The following is a 23,885-nucleotide window of genomic DNA, read 5'->3' as shown; positions in this document are numbered from 1 at the left end:
TCTTTTAAGAGATAGAAATCATATTCTTAATTATGGAAATCGACATCAATGCAGCTTTGTCTTTTATTTAAAAAAATTTTTTTAATGCAGCTTTGTCTTTTAAAATTTTTTAATGTTTATTTATTTTTGAGAGATAGAGACAGAGCATGAGCAGGGAAGGGGCAGAGAGAGAGGGAGACCCAGAATCCGAAGCAGGCTCCAGGCTCCGAGCTGTCAGCACAGAGCCCGACGCGGGGCTCAAACTCAACGGGCCGCGAGATCATGACCTGAGCCGAAGTCGGACACCCAACCGACTGAGCCACCCAGGCGCCCCAAGCTTAGTCTTTTAAAGCTAGGATTCTGACAAAGCTACAAGACAAATACTGTGACACAAAAAGGAATTTCAAATCATAGAGGTAAGCCTTTAATTTGGGGGAACAATGGTCTGGAACTTTGTGACAATATCTTAATAAAACTCCAAATTCTATGTGTTGCAGTTAGTAGGTGGAAAACTCTCACTGAGTGTTTATGGAAATTGTATGAAGATAATGCCAACCCTAGTTATCTTAGAAAATAGAAACTAATGGACCATGCTATTGTGGAGGATGAAAATAAATGGCAGGATTAAAAAAAAAAGTAAAATAACTTCCTTTATATGCAGTCACAGTTTGATTTGTTTCAAACACTTGACATTTCCACTCCCGCCCCCCCACAAGTTACGGAATTTTGAAAGCATTTGAGTGGTGCTTTTAATGGACTGCTTGCGTATTTGGGGCTTTTGTGAGCAGAAACCTGTGTAAGAAGCATGAATTATATAGTACCGAAAAAAATTATTGGAAGGTCATTTGACTTTTACCTGCCCTCTCAGTATTGAATATTTATATGAGTATTGGATATTCTAAATGTTCTGTCAATATTGGATATCTTATCTGAGATTTTATTCTATGGGGTAGTATTTTCTTTTCTTTTTTTTTTTTTTATGTTTTTACTTTATTTGTGAGAGAGAGACACAGTGAGAGCTGGGGAGGGGCAGAGAGACAAAGAGACACACACACAGAATCCGAAGCAGACTCCAGGCTCTGAACTGTCAGCTCAGAGCCCGACATGGGGCTTGAACTCACAGACTGCAAGATCGTGACCTGAGCTGAAGTCGGACACCCAACTGACTGAGCCACCCAGGCGCCCCATCTATGGGGTAGTATTTTCATATACAGAGCTCCTTTACCATCTTTTTTAGCAAATCTTTTCCAGGATCTACCTGCCACCAATATCACATTAAATTCTCTTCTAAACCTGCTTCACTATTTTACATAATTGGCCTCGCCATCTTTTCAGTCACTCAGAGTTGGTATTTCAGTTATTTTTGACCCTCTCGTTAGCTGCCAAGTTTATCTGGGAGAGAAAGAACATATCTTAAAGGGGTAATAGGAAAGCCAAAAGAATTATTTTCTCTTATGCTTGGGGAAATTTGCATAGTCAGTTATTATTTTGTATTTTCTACTTTTCAGGAGAGAGAAACACCTCTCTGGTAAAGGGAAGGCTATTAGCATCTATTTCTTTAAAACACATTGGCTGCTATTCTGCAGATGAGTAACATCCACCAGTGACTTATTAGCTGAGGGAATAGTGTCCCCAGTCAAATATTGTCTGCAGATGTCCTTTCTGGGAAGGAAGGAAAGCAGCAGGAGAGGGTAAAAGAACCTTGCTCCAGCTCCAGCACACTCAATTTCTTAGCAATTTCTTACAGTTTCTTAGCAGCCACTGAAACCCAGTTAAGTTTGTTTGTTTGTTGGTTTTTTCAGAAAGCAGAAAATCAGAATATAATCATGGTTTCCTGACAGTTAATGTAAGGCCAATTTTGGAAGTGGAGTTTCGACTATTTACTAAATGAAACCAAACATATCAAAAAGGAGGCCGACATCAGAAAAGACGGTGTTTAGATCCATGCCTGCGTGGCTTATGTGTCTACCCATGTAATGTGGCTTCACCTTGGGTACCAGCCAGTAGACACAGGCTATGGCACTTGAGGACTTGCTCACACTGGGAGCCATTAAAGTTTCAAGGTGACTTCAAAATGAGTCATCATTTTGAGAGGACACATTCAGCTTTTTCTGAAACAGTCATTCTGAAAGCACGTGTAGTGAGATAGAAACTTCATCAGTGCTAAACAGATTGTTCTTTTTAACTCTTTGCTCCTTGTGTTGTTTTCATATTCCACCGTGTCTCAGACTTGGGCACTTAATAATTGGTTACTTAAGTTACCCGTTAGAATACAGATAAACCATTTCTGGTCTGATGAAACACCTCTGTTGATGGAAAGTGGTGGTCAGAGACCTTCTTCAAGTCCTTGCTCCTCAGCATCGCCATCTAGTGGTGAGAATCTCAACGACTACAGAGACTTCCAGAGATTCTAAACCTAGCAGAATGCATGGAGGTCGTCCAACCGGGTTACACAGTCACACAAATACCGCAATTGACTTAAAAACCAAGGTATATCTTTGTCCAATCCAAAGGATCTAGCAGACTATATTTTTATGCTGTGTTAGAAGGAAAGAATTTACACTGTCGTTACAGGTCGTGTTACGTGAATATTCCAATCATTTAGAGAAGTAAGTGGACCCATGATATACCCTGTTTGTATGTATTTGCATTTTTTACAATAGTCGTTATTCCAATGGTACGATCAATGTCGTTAATTTACTGCTCGGAAGATAGATTCTTTTGTTCCCCAGAGGTTTTTGTTTTTTTATACACACTGCTTCACAACCACAATCTCTGGGTCTTTGCCCTCCTTTCCTCTTTACTATTAGTAGAGTTGCAGAGAAGAATCTCTACTCCTTCCTCAGGCGAATCTGTATCCATATGGAACTGATGCACCATCTGGGCATACCAAATATCACTGTTAGGATTTGAACTTTTTCCTATGCATAGGTTTCAAAATAGATTTTTCCTCAGCCTAGACCTATGATCCCGTTTTAAAAATCCCTGCCTTGCCTTTGCTACCCTCTAACTCTATAGATTCTTTTGGGCCAAAGTTCTAGAAAAACTAAAATATACTCAATGCCTTTACTTCCTTACCTTGAAGTCATTCCTTCACTCTTCCCAATATGGCAGCTGGCCCTATTGTTCCGTGGCAATTTTTCTCTGAAAGATCCCCAATGGCCGGGCTAAATTCAAGTCTGCCGTAATCCTAGGCCTTATAACAAGGTCTCACAATTTATACTTCATTAAGCCAGTATATTATGTAATAATTAATTTTTTAATGTGTATTTAATTTTGAGACAGAGAGAGAGAAAGAGCATGAGGCGGAGAGGAGCGGAGTGGGAGAGAGACACAGAATCCAAAGCAGGCTCCAGGCTCTGAACTGTCAACGCAGAGCCCGATACAGGGCTCCAACCCATGAGCTGTGAGACCATGACCTGAGCCGAAGTTGGACACTTAACCGACTGAGCCACCCAGGCGCCCCATGAGCCAACATTTTTAATATTCATCTATATCGATGGCTGCAGATGTGCAATATCCATTTATATTGTGCGTAATAGCCCATTGCATGAATGCAACCACAATTTATCTCTTCTCCTATTGAAGGGCAGTTAGGGTCTTTAGGTTTTCTCCCACTTTTATTTTGACATAACTGACATGGAGCCCTATGTAAGTTTAAAGTACACAACATAATGACTCGACATATGTAATGTTGCAAAACGATTGTCACGGTAAGTTTAGGTAACATCCATCACCTTGTACAGTTACTACAAATTTTTTTTCCCCTGTGATGAGGATTTTTAGGATTTACTCTCTTAGCGACTTTCAAATACATCATACAGTGGTGTTGACTATAGTCATCATGCTGTACATTACATCCCCGGTACTTATTTATTCTATAACTAAAAGGTTGTTTTGACCTTTTGACCACCTTCATTTGATTCCCTCCTCCCCCTCCCCCCAACCATCTCTGGTGACCACAGATCTGATCTTTTTTCTATGAGTTTGAATTTCATTTTTCAATTCCACATATAAGTGAAATGATAGAAGATTTGTCTTTGTCTGAATGATTTCACTTAGCCTAATGCCTTCAAAGCCGGTATCCATCCTGTTGTGAATTGCAGGATTTTCTTCTTTTTATGGCTGAATAATATATATCACATAAGAATTACATTCCATTATAGATATATATATATATATTACACACACATACACATATATATACATATACATATATGTATATGTATATATATGTGTGTGCATATATATATACATACATATATATCATATATATATACATATATATATGTGTGTGTGTATATATATATATGTATATACATATATATGGTGCTGATATCTCTTTGACACAATGATTTCTTTTCCTTTGGATATATACCCAGAAGTGGGATGGCTGAATCATGTAGTTCCAACAGTGCACCAGGATTCCCTTTTCTTCAGATTCTCATCAGCATTTTTTATCTCTTGTCTTCGATAATAGCCATTCTAACAAGGCATGAGGCGATATTTCACTGTGGTTGTGATCTGCATTTCCCTGATGATTAATGATGTTGAGCATCTTTTCATGTACCAGTTGGCCATCTGTATGTCTTCTTTGGAAAAATGTATATTTCACGTTCTCTGACCATTTTTTAATGGGATTATTTGTGGGGTTTTTGATGTTGAGTTATAGGGGTTCTTCATAAATTTTGGATATTTATCCTTTATCACATACATGATTTGCAAATATTTCCCCCCACTACATAGGGTTGCCTTCTTATTTTGTTGCTTGTTTCCTTTGCTAGGCAGAAGCTTTTTAGTCTGATGTAGTCCCTCATTGATTTTTGCTTTCTGTTGCTTTTGCTTTTTGTGTTATATCAAAAAAAAAAAAAAATCATTGCCAAGACTGAAATCAAGGAGCTTTTCCCCTACTTCCTTCCAGGAGGCTTATGGATTCAGGTCTTACATTTAAATCCTTAATCCGTTTTGGGTTAACTTTTGTGAGTGATGTAAGATAAGGATCCGATTTCATTCTTTTGCCTGTGAATATCCAGGTTTTCCAACACCATTGTGGAAGAGACTATCCTTTCCCCACTGAATATTCTTGGATCCCTTGTCAAATACTAGTTGACCGTACATGTGAGGGTATATTTCTGGGTCCTTGATTCTGTTCCATTAGCTTATGTGTCTATTTTTACGACAGTACCATAATGGTGTCATTACTATAGCTTTGTCATATAATTTGAAATCAGGAAGTGTGATGCCTCCAGCTTTGCTCTTTCTCAAAATTTCTTTGCTTATCCAGGGACTTATGTAGTACCATATAAATAATAGGATAATTTCTTTTTCTTTTTCTTTTTTATAATTTTTTTTTGAGAGAGCGAGAGAGAGAGAGACCATCTTAAGCAGATTCTATGCTCAGCACGGAGCCTGTTGTGGGGCTCAATCCCACAACCCTGGGATCAAGGACCTGAGCCCAAATGCTCAACTGACTGAGCCATCCAGGTGCCTCAGGATAGTTTTTTCTGTGAAAAACGCCATTGGGATTTTGATAGGGATTGCATTGGATCTGTAGAGGGCTTTGGTAGTATGGACATTTTATCAATTAACTCTTCTGATCCATGAACACAAAATATCTTTCCATTTATTTGTGTCTTCTTCATTTTCTTTCATCAACGTCTTAGATTTTCTTTTCACTTACTTGGCTTTATATATAAAGCCTATTGTGTTCTGTATCTTAATTATATAGATTGTTACTTTACTAAATTTTTTGTCATTTATAATATTTTCCATTTATTCTTTTGGGTTTTCAGTTATATAATCACATCATCTGCAAATAGAGATAGTTTTACCTCTTCTGGATTCATATTCTCAATTGCTTTCTCTTATCCAATTGTATTGGCTAATACATCTAATGCAATGTAAGTAATAATAGAGAGAGCAACCGTAGTTTAGTGGGGGAAGTCTGTGACATTTACCAATTGAGAAATATGCTGGTTTGGAGTCTGATGGTTTTACATATGGAAGTGTATACATAGATTCCTATTTAATTTAACGTTTTTAAAAAAATGAATGGTTGCTGAATTTAGCGGAATGCCTTTTAGGCATCTTATTAAGATGATAATGTGTTTTTCCCTTCTTAGTTCTATTAATATGGTAATTGTGTTCATTTGCTCTTTATGTTGAACCACTACTGCATTCTCAAATAAATCCCAATTAGTTATATAATCCCAAATCATGTGTTATTTTTTAATGTGCTGCTGGATTTTGTTTGCTAATGTTTTATGTAAGATTTTTGTATTAAATATTTATAAGTGACACTAGACTGTAGTTTACATTTGGTTATCAATGTTATACTTGCCATATAAGAATAATTTGCAAATTTTCTTCCTTTTTATATGCTCTGTAATAGTTTTAGAAGCATTGGGATTCACAAACCTTTAAAGGTTTTGTAGAGTTTCCTTGGGAAGCTAAACAGGTCTGGTGCATTTTTTTGCAGGTGAATTCCTTACAATTGTTTCTATTTTTCTCTATGGGAAATACTCTGTTTAGTATTTTTATTTTGATTGCCATTGAATTTTGTTAGCCGTATTTCCTAGGGAATTACTTTTCTAGATTTGAAAATGGCATTGCATATACTTGTGCAAAATAGGTTAATGATATATCATTTAAAATTTTTCTTCCAGGGGCCCCTGGGTGGCTCAGTCGGTTAAGTGCCAGACTTCAGCTCAGGTCATGATCTCATGGTCCGTGAGTTCGAGCCCCGCGTCGGGCTCTGTGCTGACAGCTGGGAGCCTGGAGCCTGCTTTGGATTCTGTGTCTCCCTCTCTCTCTGCCCCTCCCCTGCACATGCTGTGTCTCTCTCTGTCCCAAAAATAAATAAAACATTAAAAAAAATTTACAAAATATTTTCTGCCAATGAACCTTTTTTGTTATGTATGATTTCTATGGTTTTCTATCTTCTAATATGATTTTATTATTTCTTTAATTTTTTTTTGGTTTTATAAAATACTTTCTGGGATTTTTTTTTTGGTTGAGTAGTTTATTTTGATTTTTCAATTTTGTTAATATAGTCATTTAATTCCATAATTTTCCACTGCTAACTCCTTTTACTGTATTCCATTGCTTTTATTTACAAGAAATTCTCCAATTTTTGTTTTATATTTCTGCTTTGACCTAAATGTTGTCCACCAACATGCTTTTAAACAAATTTCCAGGTAGAAAGATCTTCACAAAAAAATGTACTAATTTCTAGTTTTATCACACTGTAGTCAGAGAAATCTGTCGGTACCATTTCCGTTTTCTGAAATTATTGAGATTTTTCACAACAACCAAATGTGCAGTCGGTTTTCAGAAATGTTTTATAAACACTTAGGAAAAAAGATATTCTTTGTATTCCAGGGTGCCAGGAAAATATTTACTTATACAATATTGATTATTTCATTGTGAATTGTAGACTTAGTACTATAAAGTGTTTCTTGTAACGCTTTTTAGTCTGAATTCTACCTTGCTAAAAATCAAGATCTTGGCTCATGCTTTTGTTATTTGTTTTTTTTCGGTGTGAAAATCAGTAGCCTTTGATTGTTAACCTTTTGAACCTCTTTATGTTAGATGTGATTTTGTTTATCAAATATAAACTTCGTATAAAATTTGGATTCTGCTTTTTCAACCTAAACAATTTTTTCTTTTAATCCGGGAGTTGAGACTATATCAATATATGTGATATATTCAGTCTTAGTTGTGCTTTCTATCCAACTTTGTATCTAAAGTTTTTTTTTCTATGAGATTTCTTCTTTCTCTTTCATAACAATGCTGGTATTTAGGAAGATTTTATTTTTGGTTCTGATAATTGCCATTATATTAATCCTTTTGTTCATCCTTAATCTCTTCCTTCTTTTAAGGCACTTTCTGTTAGTTTCTTGCTATAGGCATTATTAAATAATTACAAACCGCTTCTTTTTTTGTTTTTCTTTTCTGACCCCAATCATTTAAATTAAAGCTATATCCCTGTACTCCAATAAAAAATATATAGGGCAATCAGCCAGATTATTTTACGTTTACCGCTGATTCTCCTTCTTCTCCCCACCATTTTTGATAGTCATGATAACCTATGAATACATCTGTTCATTCACGCTTGTCTCCGTTATTTATACTTAGTGACATAGTTAAATATAATTGATGCCCACAACCATTTGCACATTTTCCTGGTAGTCTGAAACTCATTCCTTAGTAGATTATTCAGGAAGAGCACATATGCCCAGTATTCCCTGAATTCTTGCACGCTGAATTCTTACGTTACTTTAGTTACTCTGGCTTAAAGCATTGCAGTCAACGAGTCTGATGCTAATCTGATTTTTAAAACTCTTTTGCTCGGTATTTTTACTTCTATTCCCCAAATATGTTTTCGTTTCCTTAATATCTGGATTTTTCTCTTGAATATATCTTTATTTGATCATTTAGATTGATTTTCTCAGGTATCTTGAACCTTCAAATATTCTTTAATTTTAGCAAAGTATTCCTGATTATGGTGTTTATTACCTGTGGTGTTCTATTGTGGTTTCATTCTTCCAGAACTCCTTTGGTATATACTTTGTGCTTTTTCTTTTTTTTCTTTTAAATTTAATTCAATTTAAATTTTTATATGTTACATTTTCTTTTTCTGTTTTCAGTATTTAGCACTTTCTTTCCAAAATTTTTAAAAATACCTTTTTTTATTTAAGAGACAGAGTGTGTGTGAGGGAGGGAGAGGGGCAGAGGGAGAGAGAAAGAATCTTAAGCAGGTTCCACTCTCAGCACGGAGCCCAGTGCAAGGTTCAATCCCATGACTCTGGGATCATGACCTGAGCTGAAATCGAGAGTTGGACACTTACCTGACTGAGCCACCCAGACGCCCCTAAAAATACCTTTCTTAATACATGTTCAGTTTGTCTTTGCCTTTCCTCTCTATTCTTTAGTTCCCTTACTGTACTCTTGTGGTTTTTCTTAATTTACATATTTTATTTCTGTTTATAATTCTTACCTGAGCTGTTAACTCCAGTCGCCAAGCTCTCTCATTCATTAACTTCTCTCATTCTGATTTGGGTTTTTTTCTGCTGTAATTAATACTTTTTTCATAATTGCATTTAAATTGCTTTGAAGGAATAGGTTGGGGTTTTCATTGGCTTCGTGGCCAAATATATATATTTAGTTTTTCATCATTTTCTTTAGTGTTATTTGGACCATTATCTTCTTTTCTTACTCTGTCTTTGTCTGAGTTTCAACCATCCTCCTTTTCTCTTTTTTCTTGTCATGCCGTAGCGAGATAGACTTTCCTTTTAGGCTTTGGGGGCTTAGTGTGGGCCAGGATAGCTTTTCTAGCTTCAAGGCCCTAGGACTTCCTTTCTATTTTATTGTCAAGTAATAAAAATATGCCCTCTTGCTGCATGCACATCTTCAATACTGTATATTGTCTGCACCTCTTGTCTTTTTCCTCATTATTATCTGAATTTTCTCTCTCCTTGCTCCCAGTGTTTTGACTCTAATACTTTTGTGTTCTACTTTCAACAGTTTCTCTTTATTTATTGATTTTATTTTTTTAATGTTTATTTATTTTTGAGAGAGAGAAAGAGAGAGAGAGAGATAGAAAGAGAGAGAGGAGGAGGGGCCGAGAGAGAGAGATGGAGACAGAGAATCCAAATCAGGCTCTGTGCTGTCCGATGAGGGGCTGGAACTCAGGAACCATGAGATCATGACCTGGGCTGAAGTTGGATGCTCAACTGACTGAGCCCCCAGGAGCCCCCAGCAGTTTCTTTTTAGTAGAGGATTATAGTCTTCTGGAAAAGTTATTCTATGGGGCATTTCCAAACCCTGAGGGCTCAGGACACCCTAGCACCTTTCATGGTTTGTTTATACTCACTGGCAAGTTGGAGCCTACATAGGTCCTTCCCAGTTTGGAATGGAGAAGGCTCCTTTTGAGGGTGAGCATTTTTGGTGATTGATGTGTTTCCCAGCTTCTGGGATTGCCAAATGTCCCCTTTATCATTTCCCACACAGTTTCTTGCTCCCTTACAACTGTGATTCCGTGGGTCTTTCTGTTCTAAATTATCTGGTTCCACTCACTCATATTCTGGGCTTTGATATCACGCCTTACCTCCTGGATTTGGTGTCCATGGGTTTTTTGTTGTTGCTAGTTTATCTGAGCTTATTGTGCATGTGTGCGTGTGTGCGTGTGCGCGTGTGCGTGCGCGTGTGCATGTGGAAATTTAGGTAGAGGCAAAAATCCTACTGCCACCAGACTCACTGCCACTGCCTTTGAGATGGCCTGCCTGGTGATGAGATGTATGATAATTTTGGATTGCGAATTCATGATCAGTGTAAGTTTGTGGGAATCCTGGGAAGCCTGTGCTGGATTCTGAAAGACATTTGCCTTTACTACCAACCAAGGATTAGGTTATGTTAATTTCTCAGTTCATGTTTTTGTGGGCCATGTAACTACTATACATTAAAACCAGAAGACTAGGTGTAGATATAGTCAGACCTGCTGATAAGACCTTACTCTTAGGAAGCTCTTATCTACTCAGAGGCATGCCTATTTTTCTTGTTATTTTCCTTTACTATTGGGGAGATTTTTCTCTAATCTACTCTTTCATGGAGTATTGGGTTATTTCTGGTTTTTTGGGGTGAGGAAGTTCTGTTACAATTCTCTCCCTCGTATTAGCCCAAGGATGTGTCGCCTATGCTCAGGTGATAGATTATTAACTACAAGCCTCTTAGCTAAGGAGAGGGACCAGAGCTCTGGCGTGCTGATCTTCAGGGTATCATTTTCTTTTCTGGCTCTTCCTTCGGTTTGAATCCCTGCGAACTTTCCTTTCTTTCCTACGAGCTCAGCCATGTATTGATTTGAAAAGATATTGATTACATTTTATCCTTCACTTCTGCATTTTTGAGATTGTTGGGGCTTAGACAATTATGACATCCTTATTTTCCTTATTTCAGTTGCCAGTCTTTTTCAAACTCCATTTCAATCTTACAAACCAATGCGTGATTTTTAATAAATCACTGCTGTAATCATGTCTTTTTCAAAATTTAATTAGATGCCTATTGCCTACAAATGCTTTCATCTGATATTCAAAATTATCTATTGGCTTGTCCTAACCCCCACCCTTTGCTCCCTGGTCTCTCTACTTCCTTTATATTCTTTGTGATCCAGCCAAATGAAATTGCTTGCAGTCTCTTAAGGTATTTATATCCATTTATTCCAATGTGATTTTGTTCATACTGCTTTCTTCCCCTGAAATGCCCATTCCTATATTCTTTTTTTTTTCCAACGTTTATTTATTTTTGGGACAGAAAGAGACAGAGCATGAACGGGGGAGGGACAGAGAGAGACAGAGCATGAACGGGGGAGGGGCAGAGAGAGAGGGAGACACAAAATCGGAAACAGGCTCCAGGCTCTGAGCCATCAGCCCAGAGCCTGACGCGGGGCTCGAACTCCCGGACCGCGAGATCGTGACCTGGCTGAAGTCGGACGCTTAACCGACTGTGCCACCCAGGTGCCCCTCCCATTCCTATATTCTTATGAGAATTCCTGTGTTTCTAAATCCCTTTGGAAGTGTCACGGTGATATGTTGGATCAGAAGGATTGGAGTGAAACATACATGAGTTCATTTTTCCATCTCTGTGGCTTCCTAGGCCGGTGGTCTCAGCTATAATTTTCTTTTGTGTGGAATAAGGAAAATATTCCTCTAGTTATTTGAAGGAATTGCTGGGAAAGTGAAGTGAAGAAACATATGTAAATGTATTCTGTAAACTTCAAATTGGTGTAAAATTACAAGTATTAGTTTGCTTTTGCTTGCCCTTGTTCATTCTTTGAGGCCAAGTTCAAATGCCACGTCCTTCCTTAAACCTTCCCCGAGTCCTTTCTAGTCCAGCCAGGACTTTATCAGTACTTGCTACATGTTACTTTGTGTCATTAATTGTCCCCAGCTCTTATATCCCCAGTTAGAATGTGGGTTTTTCAAGGACAAGGGCCAAGTCTGACTCCCTTCACACAATTCCTTGAATATTGTAGGTGCTCAATAAATATTATTTCAAACATTGAGTTCTTAAATACAGCAAGTTAGGGTAGGTATAAAATGCAGTGGCAACGGACTTTTTATTAAGTCCCTCCTTTTTATTTTTATTTTTTTAAGATTATTTATTTTGAGAGGGAGACAGAGAGAACGAGCAGGGGAGGGGCAGAGAGAGAGGGAGAGAGGGAATCCCAAGCAGGCTCTGTGCTGACAGCAGGGAGCCAGACGTGGGGCTCGAACTCACGAATCACGAGATCATGACCTGCACCAAAACCAGGAGTCAGACGCTCACCCGATTGAGCCACTCAGGCGAAGTCAGTCCTTTTTATACTAAAATCATCTACAGGTATCGACTCCTTTGTTAAAAAATAATCTCAGTTTCTGTATTTTTTTAAAACTAGCCTTTGTGGTAAGGTCTTCTTCGGGTCCTTTGGTAGATACAGTACACTGATTTAGTCAATATCTGTTTCATCTGCATCCTTTGAATGGCAGCTGCTGGAAGTTTAGCACCAAAAGTTACATTTCTAAAACGCTTTGTCGCTAAGGTTTCAGTTTTCCACCAGTGAGAGCAATTTACCCAACACTTACACTCGTAACTGTATTACGTGTCAGGAGAGACACCAGCAGAGGAAACATTTCTTTTGATGACATCGATCTGGCAAAAGCATGGTGTGGTTCTGCCTCCAACAGGTCTGTCAGTGGTGCTCTGATTTCCAAATCATAGCTCAAGTAGTACGACACTTTTGTGCTGCGCTTTTTACAATGGCTTCTTAATTTCCCTGATTGCTGATTGTGGTATAGATAGCTCCTATGGAGAGACCATTCTGTGTGGTTCGTGGTCACCCAGCCCTCGTCACAATTTTGTAAGCACAAAAGTTCCTGTATGAAAAACCTCGTTCTCTTCAAAATAGCGAGAGTGATTTGTTTCACAGGTGGATACTTGCCATCACCCTTTTCGAAGTTCTACGTGATTCATTATGGCACAACGTCCGAGCATCCTAATTTCAGTATTTTATTATTTCCTCTTATTTCCTCTTATTTCATGTGCCCTGAACCGGTTTTCTAAATGCAGTCGTATTATTTAGCCAGAGTGGCTTCAACAGGGTAGCGTGAGAACTTGTACATGTAAATCTCTATTTTACTTGAGCTTTGTTGCCTTGCTTAATCGTGACTGTTTTAATATTGTTAACATAATAAAAGCATCTTGGAGAGGATCAGAAGAAAACTGAACACAGTTACAAAAATACGAAAAAATAGGGGCGCCTGGGTGGCTCAGTCGGTTGAGCGTCGGAATCTTCATTTTGGCTCACGTCATGACCTCATGGTTCATGGTTCGAGCCCTGCATCGGGGTCTGCCCTGACAGTACAGAGCCTACTTGGGTTTCTCTCTCTCTCTGCTTTTCTCTCTTTCTCTCGCTCACTCTCTCAAAATTAAAAAAAAAAACTAAAAAAATGTAACTAACAAACAATGAAGGAGATAGAGATAGGGAGACAAAAATAAAGAGCTTTATTATTATCATCATTTCAGTGTGGCTAGCCCGTCAAGTGGCCTTCCACTTTTTTCACACACCAGTCCTTTTAAACGTTGGAGAAGCGTTTTTGCAACAGGAAGCCCCCCTAAGCTATTTGTCTGCCGCTCGGGTCGTTTACGTCAATGATCAGAATGTCAGTCTGTGCGCAAAATCGTTTTTGAACATCTGATGTTTTGCACAAGCGACTTCATGCTCAATTAGGCCTGCAACAGTGTGTACAAAATCCCGTTGTAAATTGCACTCAACTGCTCAAATAGCTCTTTTGAAAACTATTTCCATTTATTTTCATGTAAGAAATGCATTTACAGGACAAGGGGAATATGCATCGATTTTCTCTGAGGGGAGGACCAAACAATGCAAGTGTGCAGGGTCGGCAGAACAGAACTTAACGAGTTAAATTCTTTTTCAAGAGAGCTTACTCTTTATGCCTCTACAAGAGCCTTAATAATCAGAGGCAAATAAACTCACTCAAAATCCTTGGCAAAAAGAATGCCACAATAGCTCAGAATGGATTGATGAAATGTTTGAAAGCCTTTTATTAGAATTCTGCAAATTGGGAACACTTCTGTGAGCCAACCTTCCAAACAACAGCAGCGTTGGGCTAGGGCTGCGGATACTCGCAAAGAGATGCCTTTTGATAATCTGGAGGCCTTCTAGTAGCTTTGCCTATTTTACCTTTGATCTTGTGTTTAGCTAAAAAGGAAAGCTAACTACACAGGAATTTGACGAACCTGCATAAAAACTTCAGCGTCTGCCACTTATGTGGATGGCTCTGGGTAGGTTACTTATGTACTCAGAGCTTCAGTTGCCCCGACCGTATAATGAGAATAATGAAAGCTCTTATTTCCCTGCTTTGTTTTGTGGATTAAATGAGGGCAAATGTCTATAAAAAGCCCCCAGCACACTGGTGGGCATTGTAGTGAAAGCTAATTAATGTGGGCTTTTTCCCCCTCCCATTTTCAAAAAAGAAAATGGACATCACCTTCAGTCTGTGATATGTGATTAGCCAAAAGTCTTTGGGGGTGCTGATTGGAGATATTTATTGTATGATGCAAATTTGTATGATGAAGTATCTTTAATCATAATCAGGTAGTTGATTTGAACCCTTGAGCAAAGGAAGCTAATCACCAGAAAGATATGTGCCATATACAAACCTCAGTGCATGAGGTGGAACTTTCAAGGAATGTCATTGCTTTCACCTATTTTCTAACGAAGGCAAAGAATCTCTGCGAATGTCAATCTATCAGCTGTTGCAGCACCGAATAATTCTCAATCCTAAAATTCATTTAATGACCATAAAATTTTAATAAGACAGGTGCAGAAGTATGTGCAGGAGTGCTTTCCCTTAAGTCACTTTTTTGGTTCGCTTTCTCTTCCAATGTTTCTAGCTCAGGTGCTAAGAAATATTTATTAAAGACCGTCCACGGTTTCCAATCACCTCCGTAGGTGTTGCAAATTATACTTTCAGCTGTAATAAAGGAGAGATTTGGCTGCAAATCACTCCTCGGAAACATATTTTTATGGTTTCTAAACTAATTAAGTCAGACAGCCGCATCATCTGCGCAGATCCAGAGAGGAGGGAGATGCTTCTTCAAAGACAAACTTACCATATCAGAGTGGCTTGAAAACCAACTCAAATCTTACTATGACCTTATGTGGAACCAACAAAACACATCTTCTGGGTTGGCCACAATGGAGGCTACAGCCCTGGATCCTGTTGAATCATCAATTCGTTCTGAGATCCTCGGACAGTCAGCTAAGTTCTTTGTGCCTCGGTTTTCTTATTTTACACATATGGGAGATTAGGGACAGAGTTATGACCTGTCCTGTGAATAAAGTTTTATTGGAACATAGCCACACTTATTTGTTTACATATTGTCTGTGACGTCTGCATTGACACTACTTCTCAAAAAGAAAGATTAAGGAAGTAATTGTACTGGGGCGCCTGGGTGGCTTAGTCAGTTAAGCATCTGACTTCAGCTTAGGTCATGATGTCACAGTTTGTGGGTTCGAGCCCTGAGTCGGGATCTGCTCTGACACCTCAGAGCCTGGAGCCTGCTGAGGATTCTGTGTTTCTCTCTCTCTCTCTCTCTCTGCCCCTCCCGGGCTTGTGCTCTCTCTCTCAAAAATAAATAGATAAACAGTAAAAAAGAAAGAAAATAATTGTATTATTTGCCCCAATTGGTTCTGCCTTCCTGAGTCCACACCATCTACAGTGTAACTTCATAGTTCCTTGCCCCTTGACTCTGGGCTCAGGCATGTGACTTACTTTAACCAATTGGATATTACTATATGTGACACAGAAGCTCAACATTGGCATATGACTTGATGCTTACTCTTTTCTATCATTATCATCCCAGGAGAACTTGCTGGGGCTAGACTTTTGGAGAAGGGGTAGGCAAACTCTTTCTATAAAGGTATAGACTATAAATATTTTACTATAAATATTATATAAATACAAATATAAATATTTGCAGGCCATGTAGTTCTGCTACAGCTCCATCACACTGCTGTGGTGCAAAAGCAGTCATATATAGCATATAAACTAATGGGCAGGTCTGTGTTCCGATAAAACTTCACTTACAAAAACGGTGGTGGGCTGAATTTGGCCTGTTAATCTTTTTTTAAATGTTTATTTATTTTTGAGAGAGAGAGAGAGAGAGAGAGAGAGAGAGACAGAGTGTGAGCAGGGGAGGGGCAGAGAGAGAGGGAGACACAGAATCGGAAGCAGGCTCCAGGCTCTGAGCTGTCAGCGCACAGCCTGATGCAGGGCTCGAACTCACGAGCCGTGAGATCAGGACCTGAGCTGAAGTCGGACGCTTAACTGAGCCACCCAGACGCTGCTGGCCTGTTCATCTTCATATTGGAGAAAAAGAGACATGTGGAACGCTATGCACCTGAGCTGAGACAGTAGACCGGCCAATTAACTCACAGACATATAAGCAAACCCACACGATGTGCCAGAACTGCCTGGTTCAAGCTCAGATGCATAAACAGTATATCCTTATTGTTGTTTGCCACTGGGCTCTTGAGTTGCTTCTTTCACAGCAAAAGCCAACTTATTCAGTGATTGGTCTTCTAAAACTCCTGTGTAAGCAGTCTGACCAAATTCACACACACACACACACACACACACACACACACACGAGCTAAATAGTATTTATAGATATCTTGTGTCTACACTAGTAAGAGCAGCTGCAATTTACACATTACCTACTACTGTGGGGGAAGCCATGTGCCAAACTCCATACATAATCAATAATCCTTGAACCTTTCCTGCAATATAGATTTTTTTAAATTACCTATTTTTTTTTTCACATGAGAAAAGAAGCTTACTGAGTAGAACTAGCTTGGCCAAGGTTTTAGATATATGAAATATCAGAGCTCAATTTATCTCTAGATTTGGAGATCCTACAGATCTCTGAAACCTCAAATAACATTTCCCAATTTAATGTAATTGCTATTTCTCTCCAGTATAATTTTTTAAAGTATCTTTTAAATAAACAAAGTGTTTTCAAACATCGTGGTGGAAAAAATACCATGAAAACACACCAATTAAAACACTTCCTACTTTCCAGGCTAATAGTAAGTAAAAACCGAGTAGGGATCCAGGATTCTGTTCATTAATAGAAGAGCTTGATCAATCTGCACCCAAATCTGAGCTTGTCTTCTACTATAAAATGATAGGTCAATTTCAATTTGGATGTGATAGTTCAGTACATTTGCTCTGTTATATTTTATAAATATATGCTAAGGATGCTATTTTCGTATCTACAACTTGTATAGTTGTGCATTTTATCTTTCAGCCAAGCATCAACAAATCAGCTTTTTCTCAGTAGGCCTGGCTATCCTGACCTTAGGAAACAAAATTAAACAAATCAACAAAAACACTGCTGCACTGATCAAGGAGAACAAACAAATGAAGGAGTAATTAACTCTTAAGTCCTTGATTGGAGTAAAATTTAAATAATAAAAGTAACCGCCGTCTAAAAATTCAGCAAATAATATTAAGTTTTCAAAGCCAGCATTATAACTTTTTTTCTTTATTTGGTCTCCGAACTTGAATTCAGTTTCTTTTTTTTTTCTGATTTAATTTATTTTTATTTTTCTTATTTGAAAGAAAGAGAGTGTGAATGAGGGAGATGGGGCAGAGGTAAAGAGAGAGAGAATTCCAAGCAGGCTCTATGCTCAGCACAGAGCCAGATGTGGGGCTTGATCCCAGGACTCTGGGATCATGACCTGAGCTGAAATTGAGTCAGATGCTCAAGCAAGTGAACCACCCAGGCGCCCCAGAACTCAGTTTCTTCTTCAAAGGATTTGTTCAAAGGATTTCACTAGATTCTAATTTGATTCTACAATTCAGTTATTTGACCTGGAGCAAATCACTTAACCTCTCTGAGTCAGAATCATCCTAATCTGTAAAATAGAATAATAGTACCTACTTTTTAAGAATTGCTATGAAAATTAAAATGCTGAGGGATGCGGGGCTCCTGGGTGGCTCAGTTCGTGAAGCGCCCGATGTCGGCTCAGGTCATGATCTCATGGTTCATGGGTTTCAGCCCTGCGTCAGGCTCTGTGCAGACAGCTCAGAGCCTGGAGCCTGCTTTGGATTCTGTGTCTCCCTCTCTCTCTGCCCCTCCCCCACTCATGCTCTATCTCTCTCTCTCTCTCTCAAAGATAAATAAACATTAAAAAGATTTTTTTTAAAGCTGAGGGATGCAAAGTCCTAACGAGTCAGTGCCTAATAAAAATTGCTCATTAGTTTGTTGAATCTGATTCCATTGCTGAAAACAATGGTAGTCAGTGTAGCTGTTTAATCTTTATTTACATACCATTCAAAAGTACTTCAAGTGAAACAATAATTGAATATATGATTCAGCGAATGATACATGAGAATGATTGTGCATTTGATTATATTCCCTTGTGGAGAGGATATGAAAAGTCAAGGGGCTATGTTTCTGTTTACACAGGGCATTGACTCCAGTCATAAACTCCTCAACTTATTTTGGTGTCAATAAAACGTGTTTTTGGAGGACAAATGAAAGCTTATGTTGGTATTCATTTGACCTGTCTTCTGAACAGTAAATTATTACTATTATTAATATATTTATTTATTTTGAGAGAGAGAGCACGCATGTGTGAGCAGGAGAGGGGCAGACAGAGAGAAAGAGAGAGAGAGAGAGAGAGAGAGAATCCCAAGCAGGCTCCGCCCTGTCAGCATAGAGCCCAACGGGGTGTTTGATCCCAGTAACTGTGAGATCATCACCTGATTGGAAATCAAGAGTTGGCACTTAACCAGCTGAGTCACCCAGGCACCCCATGAACAATAAATTATGATATATCATACGGCAGCTGGTTAAAGTTTCTAAGAAATAATTATAGCAACGTAATAATATGTAAGACAAATCTTATAAATTTAAGATATGCAAAATAGGTGAAAGAAATTTTATATTTAAGACAATAAGCCAGTTTGTTACTATTTGTTACCTAATGGCCACATCATAAAGAGGCATAGGGAAGTGTTCTGAAAAAAAATCTGGAACATTTTGAGCAGCAAATAGGAGTATAGTCCACCGCGTACTAGCTAAATGATCTTGGCAAGTTTTTAAATCCTTAGGTTTCTGATTTCTATAAAAGGACAATCAATCACTCTTTATTCATTCATTTAGCAAATATCAATTGGGTACCACTGTTTAACACAGACTGCAAAGAAAAGGACGAAATTGACAAGGTATCTGTACATAACTATATGTATCTACCCAACTATCTCATACCTTCCTCGCAAAGCTTTTAACACAGTGCCCGGTACTTTGTTCAAGAAACACTTCTATTCTTGTTAAACTATGGGCCACTAATTGAAAGTTGTTGAAACCTCCAGCACCAGCTTTATGTAAAGAGATTGAAATGGTCTGTTCTCATTAAGTATGTAATAAAGTATTCCCCAACCAGTGCTGGGGACCTCGGAATCATTTATTTTCAGCACATAAAAGTGTCCACCCAAGAAGGAAGTTGTACTGCATATATTTTTCTGCTTCTTATCCAAAGATAGCAACCCCCAAAGCATTTGAATCAGCCACGTCCTTACCACGTACTTTGTAGGGGAGCTTCAATATGGCACCACTGAAGGGTTTTAGAAGGGGGGTAGCATGATGTAACTTTCCTGTCTTATCTTTTCTCTTCCTATCCCAACAGTTTTACTTTTAAATGTGTTAAGCCTTTTTGCAGAACCATTTTTTCGCTGTTATCAGTTCCACTGTCAACCACAAAATGAACCTTTCCTCCTTTGTCTTCTACTCTTCCCGTGCACATTTGGTTCTGAAAGCTACCAGACATAAATTACTTCTGATAAACATCAGCAATTATTGAATCCTATGGCTACCGATAAACACTGTTTTTCTCAGCTCTAAAAACAGATTGATCTCTTTATTGCCTTTCACACTATGTACCAGAGCATTAAAGGATGTATCCAAGGTGCAAAAGGCTTTTTAAGAAAAGCATGCTCGTTAAGCGTCCGACTTCAGCTCAGGTCACGATCTCGCGGTCCGTGGGTTCGAGCCCGCTTCCGGCTCTGGGCTGATGGCTCAGAGCCTGGAGCCTGCTTCCGATTCTGTGTCTCCCTCTCTCTCTGCCCCTCCCCCGTTCATGCTCTGTCTCTCTCTGTCTCAAAAATAAATAAACGTTAAAAAAAATAAAAAAAAGAAAAGCACGCTCATGCAGAATTAAATGAGAGTTCAGAAATGAACATTTTAATATACAATTTTCTTGAATGCTGCCCAGTTCCTTTTCATCTATTGCTTTCTAAACTGAATCGACTGTTTTACGTGACTCTCTGTAACAGCAAAAAAATTTGTATGAGTTCTGCACTTTCTATCTCAACCTTTCTCTTCTAGTTTTTGTTCCTTCTTGAAATTGAAGAATACTAACTTGCTCGCTATTATGACCCAGTGATTGCTTATTTCCCATGATGCTCTTCTCTGTGTTGATTGGGCGCCATTCTTCCTTTGTATCACTCTAAAGCCATCTCCTCTGTTCTCCCAATGGCAGAAATCAACTCACAAATATTTGTGTTCATTCTTTGCTGAGGGTTAAGGTTTTCATCTGTGACTTCAAGATGAGTCAGTAAGAGACGAGCTAGGTGCATGACACTTGCTATATTTTCCTCCCAATAAGATTTTCTTTTTTTTTTTTTAATTTTAATTTTTTTTAATTTTTTTTTAACGTTTATTTATTTTTGAGACAGAGAGAGACAGAGCATGAACAGGGGAGGGTCAGAGAGAGGGAGACACAGAATCTGAAACAGGCTCCAGGCTCTGAGCTGTCAGCACAGAGCCCAACGCGGGGCTCGAACTCACGGACTGTGAGATCATGACCTGAGCCGAAGTCGGCCGCTTAACCGACTGAGCCACCCAGGCACCCCTTTTTTTTAAATTTTTAAATGTTTATTTATTTATTTATTTATTTGAGAGACAGTAAGCAGGGGAGGGGCAGAGAAAGGGTGACAGAGGACCCGAGGCGGGCTCTGTGCTGACAGGCTAACAGCAGTGAGCCCGACGTGGTGCTGGAACTCACGAACTGCGAGATCATGACCTGAGCTGAAGTCGGAGGCTCAACCGACTGAGCCTGAGCCACCCGGGCGCCCCCCCCCCCCCAATCAGATTTTCTTATCATCATTTTTCAGATCATTTCTTAAATACCTTTGATTCGTGCACATTCGGTTTGGTGTTGTTTTGTTCATTTTATATAGTTTTGTTAACTCAGAGTGAATGAAGGCGTGTGGCAACTTGATGAGGAATAACAACAGAGAAAGAGGTTGGTATCCATACATGTGCAGGATGTAGGGGATTGCCATTGACACAAGCATATTCAATGATTTAACAGTTGTAATGGCGAGAAGAGCACCCAGCCCAATTCTGGAGTCATAGGATGGGATCCATGGAGTGAGGAATTTTCATAGATTCCCCCCCTTGCTTTTTTTTTTTTTTTTTTGCAATATCCTTCTGGAACATTTCGCCCCCAGTGAGACACACTCTCCTTCCCTTTATCCTCTCCTCTTAAATATTTACTGAGTTACCGAACTAAGATGCTCTTGGAAAGAAGGTAGTAATGCCTGACAATGCGTAATTGTTTGAGTTGTCTCTGATAATGCGTCTACGTCAAACAATTGCTTCAATGTGTTCATGCACAAGGGCTGAATAAAGGGACAAATTTAGGCTTAGTGGCAAAGATAGATAAGTTGTATCTGGGGTCAAAACAGACTTTCAGGTGCCTTGCAATTTCTAGCGTGTGTTGTGCAGAAATAGGTGGATTTTCTGCGCCCTGTTTATCGGGAAAAAATGGACAAGTCGGACTTATTCACATAAGTCAAATAAGATGGTAAAGATGAAAATCATCGATAAGGCAGGGAGGCCACAAAGCTTTCAAAATAGGTAAGAAAGAAAAAGTATAGTAGTCATCAGGGACATAAGTAAATCTCTGGTTAGCTATAGTCATTTTCTAGTGTTTAGTCAAGAGAAAGACCATTAAAGTTTACAATGGAAAAGCATCAGTTCTTTTTGGTGAAAAGCTAATCACCATTTTTTCAGTTCACACATTAATAACTTTCCTGTGTATGTTTAAGTTTTAATCAATCTGCCCGATATTGACGTTAAATGCGTATTTTAAATGTACATAGTTAATGCAGATTTTAATTTCATTCTACCCGGTGGATTCACTAAAGCTCTAGAAAATGGAATAAAAAGTAGATCAACATCACAAAAGAACTAGCCCTCCAAGTATGGTCTGGAAGTTTGACTTTGTAAATAGGGGAATGGAGTATTTTATACTCAAAAGTTATATTAAGCAAAATATATGATAATACATAAAAGGAATTCATTCAAGGAATTCCCATTTGTAACTCTTATCTTCCCCTAATTAAGGGGTGCACAGCTAAGTTTTCTAAAAAAATTTAATGATCTATGGGGTATCTGGGTGGCTCGGTCAGTTAAGTGCCTGACTTTGTGGCTCAGGTCATGATCTCGTGGTTCGTGGGTTCGAGCCCCACATCCGGCTCTGTGCTGCCAGCTCAGAGCCTGGGGCCTGCTTTGCATTCTGTGTCTCCCTCTCTCTCTGCTCCTCCCCTGTTTGCACTCTGTCTCTCTCTCTCAAAAATAAATAAACATTTAAAAAAAGTTTTAATGATCTGGTAAATGAACTTCAGGATAACTGGGCCAACTTTCACTGCAGATATATCAAGACTGAAATGTAAAAAGTACTGTTTTCAAGATTCTGTTCAAAATGCAATGGAGCATTGTATGTTAAATGTGATCTAGTTCTGTCTCTTCTGTTTCTCAATAAGGTCTGATAAAAAAAAGGTTCTTTGGGGCACTTGGGTGTCTCAGCTGGTTGGGCGTCTGACTCTTGATTTCTGCTCAGGTCAGGATCCAAGAGTCTGGGATTGAGCCCTATGTGGGGCTCCGCACTGACTGTGGAGCCTGTGTAGGATTCTTTCTTTCTGTCTCTCTCTCTCTCAAATAAAAAAAAAGAAATAAAGAGAGAAGGTTCCTGGGGGATGGCCAAGCAGTAGAAAAAGGTAAGTGAAGGTATTAAATAGAAAGCAAGAAGAGGGTAACAAGAAAAATAAAAAGAGAAGAGGAATGGAAAGATGAGAGGGAAAGATATAGAAAAAAAAGATAGTCCTCCTCATCATGAAGCTGATCTCCCAGGACTTCAACGTGCTGGGGACTCTTCCTTTCTCTTGCTGGACCAAACAGCTTGTTTACCTGTAGGTTTTTTCTGAAACTTACCCTGCCTCGATATCGGCTAGTCCCAATTCCCATGTTCGCCTCATGGTGACCTGACTGCACAGCCTTGGACCTGCCCTTCAGGACCCATGATGTCTTCTATTCCGGCTACTTGGAAACTCCTGGTATTTCCTTTGAAAAAGGGACTCGGTGAACATTCTCGTTTTCCAAAGAGCAGAGATCTTTAAAAACTTGACAAGGCCCATCACCCTTTAAGGCGATCAGCATATAAACTAAAATCTCTGCCCTCGTTGCGTTACGATCTTACCAATCTTTCAACATTTTTAACAGAGGAAGAAATGAAAATTAACTTTGAAAGTGTTTGGAAATAAAAGAAGATCTGCTTCTGAGCTGCTGTTGAAAGAGAATGAAATAACAAGTATCTTAAAATTAACATTGAGAATGTTTGGCATTATTTAAAACAACTATTAAAACAAGTCTCCTACAGTGTAGATCTATAGAAATATGTGACAGGATTTGAAACAGCTTAGCAGGGACTAATATACTTGTATTAAACTCTTTAAGCAGGATTTTTTTTTTGTTTTGCAAATCAGCTTAATTGCCAT

The 23,885-nt window shown here is 38.7% G+C and overlaps 1 pseudogene; it reads right to left on the bottom strand.

Moving 5' to 3' along the window:
• LOC113597842 (glutathione S-transferase P-like) overlaps positions 1-23,355 on the bottom strand; it is an 83,980-nt pseudogene extending 60,625 nt beyond the window's left edge.
• Positions 23,356-23,885: the final 530 nt, after the last annotated feature.

The sequence above is a fragment of the Acinonyx jubatus genome, chromosome X (genome assembly GCF_027475565.1).
Source record: "Acinonyx jubatus isolate Ajub_Pintada_27869175 chromosome X, VMU_Ajub_asm_v1.0, whole genome shotgun sequence".
Classification (NCBI taxonomy): domain Eukaryota; kingdom Metazoa; phylum Chordata; class Mammalia; order Carnivora; family Felidae; genus Acinonyx; species Acinonyx jubatus.
This window is presented reverse-complemented; position numbering and strand designations above follow the sequence as displayed.